General features: G+C 50.0%; 1 long non-coding RNA gene across 1 annotated transcript in view; it reads right to left on the bottom strand.

Moving 5' to 3' along the window:
- Positions 1 to 1,254: 1,254 nt before the first annotated feature.
- Positions 1,255 to 7,917, bottom strand: part of LOC112658882 (uncharacterized) — a 32,298-nt gene continuing 25,635 nt past the window's right edge. Inside the window, exon 3 of the long non-coding RNA XR_007406288.1 lies at positions 1,255 to 2,250. This is a non-coding gene — a long non-coding RNA (uncharacterized LOC112658882). The remainder of the gene's footprint in view (positions 2,251 to 7,917) is intronic.

Here is a 7,917-nt window from a genome sequence, read left to right as displayed (position 1 = left end):
GAACCATGACGCGGGGAGGGGTGAGCAACGGCGGCAGGAAGACATCAGATACTTGGCTGGCCCTGCTCTGCTGGTCCCAGCACAAACTCCTAGAAGGCCAAGATGGCACCTACTGGGTGACTGACTCCAGAAGCCTTGGGTGGAAGGAACTTCAGCAAGACCTCATGGAAGTGGTCCAGCATTGACAGATGCACAACCTGGGCACCCTCTCACCCCCTCACCCTTACCCAGCTGTTCCCTTTTCCGCTGCGGTGATGACAACTCACTTTTCCGAGAGCCTCCAGCCGCCAGGCACTGGCCTAAACGCTTGGCACACACCATCTAATTTCACTTTCCAACAACCCATGAGTTATGGACTGATACATATGAGGAAACTAAGGGTTACGGGGGGTCATGTGCCTTGCCCAAGCTGGTTAAGTGGCAGAACCACCAAACCCAGACCTGTCTGACCCCAGGACCCAAGCTCTCAACCCCCACACACTTTCTTCTCCTTTTTTCTCCTCTTTATGTCAAGGGCCTTCTACCCTCTCCTTCACCCCATATCATACACTGTATCTTCTGGAGGTTTGGGGGCTCCTCAGTAGGCTAACGTCAGAAGAATAAAGCCCCTCAGGTGGAGTTACTGTTTCTGAGATTTCTCAAGAACAGGAAACTTCCCGGGCTGCCTGCAATAAATCCAAGCCTTCCTTCCTTTGTGATTTCACCCCGGGAACAACACTCCAGGATGACTCATCTCCAGGCGGCAGGAGATCTCCTCTGGAGACTGGAGGTGACCTTGGCCAGGCACTCACATCCTGTGCCTGTTTTCCCGTTTGTCAAGCGGGCAGCCCCTGCCCCCCTGCCCAACTTATTGTGGTGAATCGGGGTTAACACCAAGCATGTGGAAAATAATTTTTAAGACAGAAGGCAAAAATCGACCAGCCTCAAACTCCCATCTACACTCCACATACCAAACCCCGACCTAAACCCTCTGTGGTCCTAATTCTGCCACAAGAGCTCACCTGCACTTTTGCATTCCTGGTGGATGGGCAAATCGTGATTCCTGGAAGAGGGGAGCGGGACACAGATAATAACTCTTCCCTTTCACTGTCCCTTCAGCTCCCCGTCACCTTATCATAAGCAAGTAGTGCTGAAAAGAGCAAGCACTCACAGAGCCCTAATTAGGTATGTGTTTCATATATTTTTTATAATTTATTATGTTATTTATTTATTATGTATTTATTATTTACATGCGTATGGTTTTTGCCTCATTTAATCCCTTTAAGAGTATCTATGACTAGCCCTACTATGCAGATGAGAAAAATAAGTTTCAGACCAGCTGATTACAGAAACATAAAGGGCCGCCTTCTTCTTCAGGTTTTAATTTTTTTTTAAGATTTTATTTATTTATTCATGAGAGACACAGAGAGAGAGGCAGAGACACAGGCAGAGGGAGAAGCAGGATCCATGCAGGGAGCCCGATGTGGGACTCCAACCTGGGACTCCAGGATCACACCCTGAGCGGAAGGTAGACACTCAACTGCTGAGCCACCCAGGCGTCCCACCTCTTCAGGTTTTAAAAATGACCAGCCCCAGCATTCTCCTAGCCACCTTCCCCACTTAATTTTTCTTCCAAGTTCTTACGCTCTTCAGTGACAAATTCACCACCCTGCCAGTCCCCCACCCCCAGTGCTGCTAAATTCACATGGATGGAGATTTTTTTCAGGATGCTGTGCCACTATTGTGTCCCATAACCGCCTACAACAAGGCCTGACACACACTAGATAGTCAATAAATACTAATCAAACATATGAACTTGGCCAAAAATTCTCATCAGTGATTTTCAACTCTTCTTTCTACTAGATTGTAAACTCAGACAGCATTTTGTCCATCGTAGTCCTGCCTACTCCTCACCCCCATCAGTCTATGATGACACTTTAAAGGGAGTAAAATATTCAATAACAATTTGGGAACACGATTTAACCCTATTGGTTTTGAAATGGAATGTGTTGGGGGTGGTCTGCTATTTGGGGAATTTGTTCTGTTCCTCACAAGAAAGAAGATGCTTCATGGAAAGCTGAGCAGGACTGTAAGAAGCGTGGTACTTCCACTCGGTGGCCCCTGCGCCAGGATGCTGATGGACAGGTGGGTTCCACAGCCAGATGGCAAGATACCCTCCTTGGTTCTTCTTTGCCTCATTCCAGACTCAACTTCCCCAGGCTGTGGAAAAGGGTTCAGTATATGGCTTCCTAAACTCTGCTGAGCAGCAAGCTAAGCGGGTGTTGGAAATGATACAGAAAAAAAAAAAGAATCTAATTAAGCAGAGTAGGTGATAGTGTCAGGAAGAAAAAGCAAGCAAGTGGCAATTTGGATATCTGCCTGCAAATAAAAGACATGACTGTCGTTTCTCCTCTGGCTCCTGTTTGCCCTATAAATCTCAACTCACTAATCCAAGTGTTTTAATTATCGCTGTATAATACAACATGCTGCGTTGAGCCCATCATGGGGAAATTAAAACGAAGGAGGGGGGTGGAGGGATCCAGGCTACCCCATTCTCCCATTTCTCTTGTTTACGCTAATCTGGAGGTGTTTTTCCCCCTTCTGCCATAAACACTACATGGGGTTTTCCAGCATCAAACATATTGCCTTCCCCTCACAAAAAAGGAACTTCAGGCCCTCAGCTCTTTCCCCAACAACAGGCAGCCTAGGGGCCAGGGGTCATGGCCACTGTTGACACTTAATCCCCAAGAAATCACAACACCTAGGTCATCAATTAAACACGAGCTCCAAAAGAAGGGTCCCTGAGTGGGAAGCAGCATGAAGGTTAAGACCAGCATTTGAATTTCACCTTCACTACCTACTAGCTGTGTGGCCGTGGGCAAGTCACCAAACCTCTCTGAGTCTCAGCTTCTTCAAATAAGATACAGCAAGAACAGGATAAAATAACACAATGCATTTATCACAGGGCCTGACACATGGTAAGTGCTATGCAACACATGCCCATCTCCTGGTCCTTATCTTTGCCAGTCCAACCACCTATAGCAAACTTCACAAGGCAGTGTGGCTCACTCTCTCCCTTCCTTCTCAAGTGCCACTTTATCAGTGGGCCTTCCCTTACGACCCTAAATAAAACACTACCCCTCATATACTCACGGCATTCTCCCCTAATGTTCTTTATTTTATTTACCACAAAGTGGTATGACACTAGCTGACATTTTACATATCCATGTGTTTAATATTTTTTGTTCTCCACCTAAAAGGTAAATCCCAAGAAGACAGAGCTTTTGTTTCGTTCTTTGCAGTATCTCCAGCCATATAGCAGAGGTGCCTGGCATATAGTAGATGTTTAATAAATATTAACTGAATGAGTAAACAGAAACTATTCTTTGGATGAGGACGACTGGAAGAGCCTCAGAGACAAGTAGGCCAAAGTTTTGCACAGCCTAGGAAACAGAGGCCAAGAGGCATCAGGTGACCTACCCTCTGGCTCCTGCTTCTCCAGAATTGAGTGATGGGTAGAGGCTGAAGGCCCTGACTACTGTTGCCCTGCTCTGCTTTAAGCCAGCCTGCCCAGAACAACAACTCGGCATGTTGGTGCCCTGTGTTTCTCATCTAGGGAATGGAAATAATTAAGCAGATGGCTCTCCCTCCCAAGTGCTCAGGACCCGGATGCCCCTGTGACTGGCAATCTATAAAAGCAAAAAAGACAGGTGGAGATGCTGCAGCGACACTGGAAATCCATCAACAAATGTGCTCAGAGTTGAATAACTGCAAGACAGCTGCAGCACAGAGGAGCCAAAGGCCACTGCATTTCCCTCTCAAAATCACCTTGGCTTTCTGCACTGACTGAAGGAAAGCACTGTAGTCCCATTTCTGGGGCGCCAGATAACTGATGCTTCCTCTGGCACAGACACAAGAGACCCTGTGCAGAGGGATGCGAAACCCAGCTACCTACCATTCCTAGGTGTACAGCCTCTCTGGTACTGACTTTCCATCCACTAGGACCTTTTTAGGATCAAATGAGAAAGCACATAGATAGCCCCTGGAACAGTCCGTGGGCACATAGCAGGCCCATGATAACATTATAGTTACGTGACATTGATGATACCTGGAGTCAAACTCAACTTTCTATCACCCCATCCCCATCCACCCCACCACCCCTTAGAGCTTAGAATTAAGGGTCTTGCACATGAAGGCGGCTATTCAGCCTTAGGAATCCAGTACTAGATTTTTTTCTTTTTTTTTTAAGTTTCCGTGTTCCTGGTCAGGTAGAACGGAAAAAACTCAGACTCCATAAGTCCCCCTCTTCATCTAAGCACTCAGGATTTCATCAGACCCCAAAAGGGAAGATTCCAGCCCGAGAGTGAGTCACTCAGGTGCTCCTTCAGCAGAGGGTGAGATTTGGCCTAGAGTTCCCAGGGGAAGTTGAGGTGACAAAGGATCCAACAAGAGCATCCTGCGCTCCCATCCCTACCCGTTCTCCTAACCAAATAATCAATTTTCAAGTACTAAAGAAAGACACCACCAGTAATCAGATAGTGGTCACTGAATAAGTCCTGTCACTGCTGGTCCAACTCCTCAACCTCTCTGAACCTCAGCATCCTCATCTGTACTAAGGGAGCAGCAAGGTCTATGGGGTTACTGTAAGGATGAAAGGAGAGAATGCACAGGCCTGGGGTATTAACTGCTGCTTTGAATATTCAAGCCAAGAACCCCAGTGCAGCCAATGCTGAATCGGAAACATTAATTGCTCCAAAAGAACATTCTGTACAGCAAAAGAAGCCTTCCAAAGCACCACAGACCAGATTTGACCACTCCACCATGGACTGCAGTTTGGAAGCAAACATTAACTGCACCAGAGGCTTTCAAAAATCATTGAAAACAACGAGAAGCAGGCCAGGGGAGGTAAAGGTGCATCAAAGCACATAAAGGCACAGGTGGAACCCAGACCCAAACAGCTCCTTAAAGATGGGTGCCCAGCTGGACGTGGTGGGGATGCCCCTCCTGAAATAACGCGGTCTGAAGTCTTGGTTGCTTTTGAACTTGCCCGGAGAAGCTGCCACACTTGATGAACGGGAATTTCTATGGCAGATTGGCCACAAACTCCAGCTCGGAGGAGAACCAAACCGAGATTGGGTGTTCCAAGAGCCCTCAAGAGGTTTCAGGAGCTGGTGCCTTTCGGCTACTCAGGGAAGCCCCCTGGGCCTCAGTTTCCCCCAGGGGCACCGTAACTAATGGTTACTGCGTCTGCAGGGCGGTCGTAAGGCTAAACAGGATGGCCGCACGCTAAGGTGCTTCCAGGCCACGGCCCTTTCTCTGCCGCAGCTGTTGAAAAAAAAAAAAAAAAAAAAAAAATCCGAGGAAAGCAACTGGGAGGCGCGCGGGGGCGGGGCGGGGCGGGCCGGGGCGGGGGGCTCCTCCCGCGGGCGCCCGGAGCCGGCCACGGCCTGGGGCCTCCGGGAGGCAGGGCGCGGGCGCCCCGCGGGAGCGCCGAGGCCCCGCTGCGCCGGGCCGGGCGGGGGCGGCGGAGGAGGAAGCGGGGGCGGCCGGAGCGCGGTGGGGATGTTTAAAGGAAATTTACAATCATTTCCTCTCTGTGGTTTGGTGACAAATCAACAACATCCTGTTCTTTTGTGAGGCTCCGGGCGCCTGCGAGGCGGGGGCAGCGCTCCGGCTCTTAAAGGGACACACACAGGGCCCCTCCCCCTCCCCCTCGGCTCCCCCCACAGCCTCCCCGAGGCGCCACCTCCGGGGGCGCGCGGCCGCATCGCGGGGCTGCTGGCCGAGCCGCCCCCGGCCGCGACCCGCCCGCCGGCCCTCCCCGCGGCGGCCCCCTCCCCCCCCCCCCCGCGGCGGCCCCCTCCCCCCCCCCCCGCGGCCCCGAGACGGCGGCGGCGCGCCCCGCGCTGGAGGCTGCGGCCCGGGGCCACCCCCCGCGGAGGGCGCAGGCAGGGGCGGAGGCGCGGCCGCCCGGCGGCCCCCGCCCACCCCGGGCCCGGCTCGGACCTCCGCGTAGTCCTGACCCCCTCCCCCAAACCCTTCGCCTCGAATTTTCCAGCCCCCAAACTCTGGATTTATGGTTAAAATGTCGACGTACGCACACGAGGTTTATAAAACGCCAAAGCGCAGAGAGGCTTCCCGAGCTGTAGGAGTAATGAGAATCAGATGGCTAGTACCAGAAAAATAAAAAAAACTCAACTACCCTCCCGGGATTTCCCTCATCCAGTCATCTAATGGGAATTATTAATTATTATTATTATTATTATTATTATTATTATTATTTATTATTAAGCCAAGTGCTGGTCACCATCCTAGGCCTGGTACCCCGAGAACAGGACACACATCGCCCCTGCCCCCAGGGGGCTTAGATTCTTAAAATGAATGGATGGATGGATGCACGGGATTATTTCAAACGCTGTAAATGCTTTAATAAAAGAGGGTTGTATTCTAGAACTGTGGCTTCCTATAGGGAGACCTCCTCGAGTTTGTGACCAAATAATGGGTTGAGGGGTCCAGCAATATTACCCGGAAAGAGACCAGAAGCAGGGGCAGCACCCCGGATCATACCCAAGACTGCCCGAAGGGCATCCCAGGGACAGATCTCCCTCCCTGGGAGGGAAAGCCTTTGGAGGTTGGTGTCCAGACTGAGAAAGACAAGTCCCTTCCCAGATCCAGGCCTCACAGTTGCTTCACCTAGAAACAGAATACTGAACTAACTTCAGTACTCTAACCCTAGCTGCAAACAAGAATTCTCCAGGGTGATTTTCAAAAGCAGTGATCCCCCTGATTCCACATGAGAGAGAATCAGAATCTCTGCCAATGAAGCCTGAGCACTGGCATTTTTTTAAGGTTCCGCGGCTGACTTGGCTAACTTCACTGCGCAGCCAGGGTCAAGAGCCAGTGACCTAGATGATCTCGAAAGTCTAGGTTTAAAGGGCAGTGAGGAAAAAAAAAAAGTGCAGTGAGGGATATCTGGATTTAGGGTATAATCACTCACAGCGTTGAGTGCTTGCCATATACCATATAATATGACAAATATGCCATGTGTATATTTTATTTAAGTTACAGATGAAAAACTCTACCAATTAGATAGATACTATTCTTTTTTTTTTTTTTTTAAAGATTTTATTTATTTATTCATGATAGCCACACAGAGAGAGACAGAGAGGCAGAGACACAGGCAGAGGGAGAAGCAGGCTCCATGCAGGGAGCCCGACGTGGGATTCGATCCCGGGTCTCCAGGATCGCGCCCCGGGCCAAAGGCAGGCGCCAAACCGCTGTGCCACCCAGGGATCCCATAGATACTATTCTTATACCCATTTTACAAACAAGGAAACTGAGGTACAGAGAGCAAATCTGGTCAAGAGCTTGGATTCTCTAAGCTAGAGCACCTTTCCGGTGACAAGAAGCAAATTTCTACCTAATGGAGTTGTTGCTCACACAGGAGAGCCACCAAGAGAGAACATGGGGGGCTTCAAGCAAACATATCTTGGATGGAGGCAGGGGATTGGCCTGGAAGGCCTCTGGTCATTCTGGTAGACCCCTGTGTGCATGCCCAGAGTGCAGGTCCCAAATGATACAGTGTAACTCTAAGAAAACACCCTTCTGATTCTCCCCATTGATTTTGGTCATTTTCAAAGATGATTCCCATAAAATCATCCATTTTATAAAATGTGCAGTTTGACCTTAGGCAGAGCAGGGAACCATTTGGCAGGGTGGGGAGAAAGAATTTCCTATGTACCCCAGTATGGCTGGCTGGAATACACTTGCCCGGCCCCATTCCCCCCTGCCACTGCCCTTCCCACCTTTTGACTGCCTTCCCATTTGTGCAGCAACCTGAGGCAGGACCCAGAGTTGGGCTTGTTAACAGGGAGCTGAGGTTCCCAAGGAAATGAAAGATCTGTTAAAGCAGAGAAATTAGGAAAAAGGGAAGACTGT

This window comes from Canis lupus, chromosome 2 (genome assembly GCF_003254725.2).
Source record: "Canis lupus dingo isolate Sandy chromosome 2, ASM325472v2, whole genome shotgun sequence".
NCBI classification, from domain to species: Eukaryota; Metazoa; Chordata; class Mammalia; order Carnivora; family Canidae; genus Canis; species Canis lupus.
The sequence above is the reverse complement of the archived record's forward strand: the minus strand, read 5'-3'. Positions and strand labels throughout refer to the sequence as shown.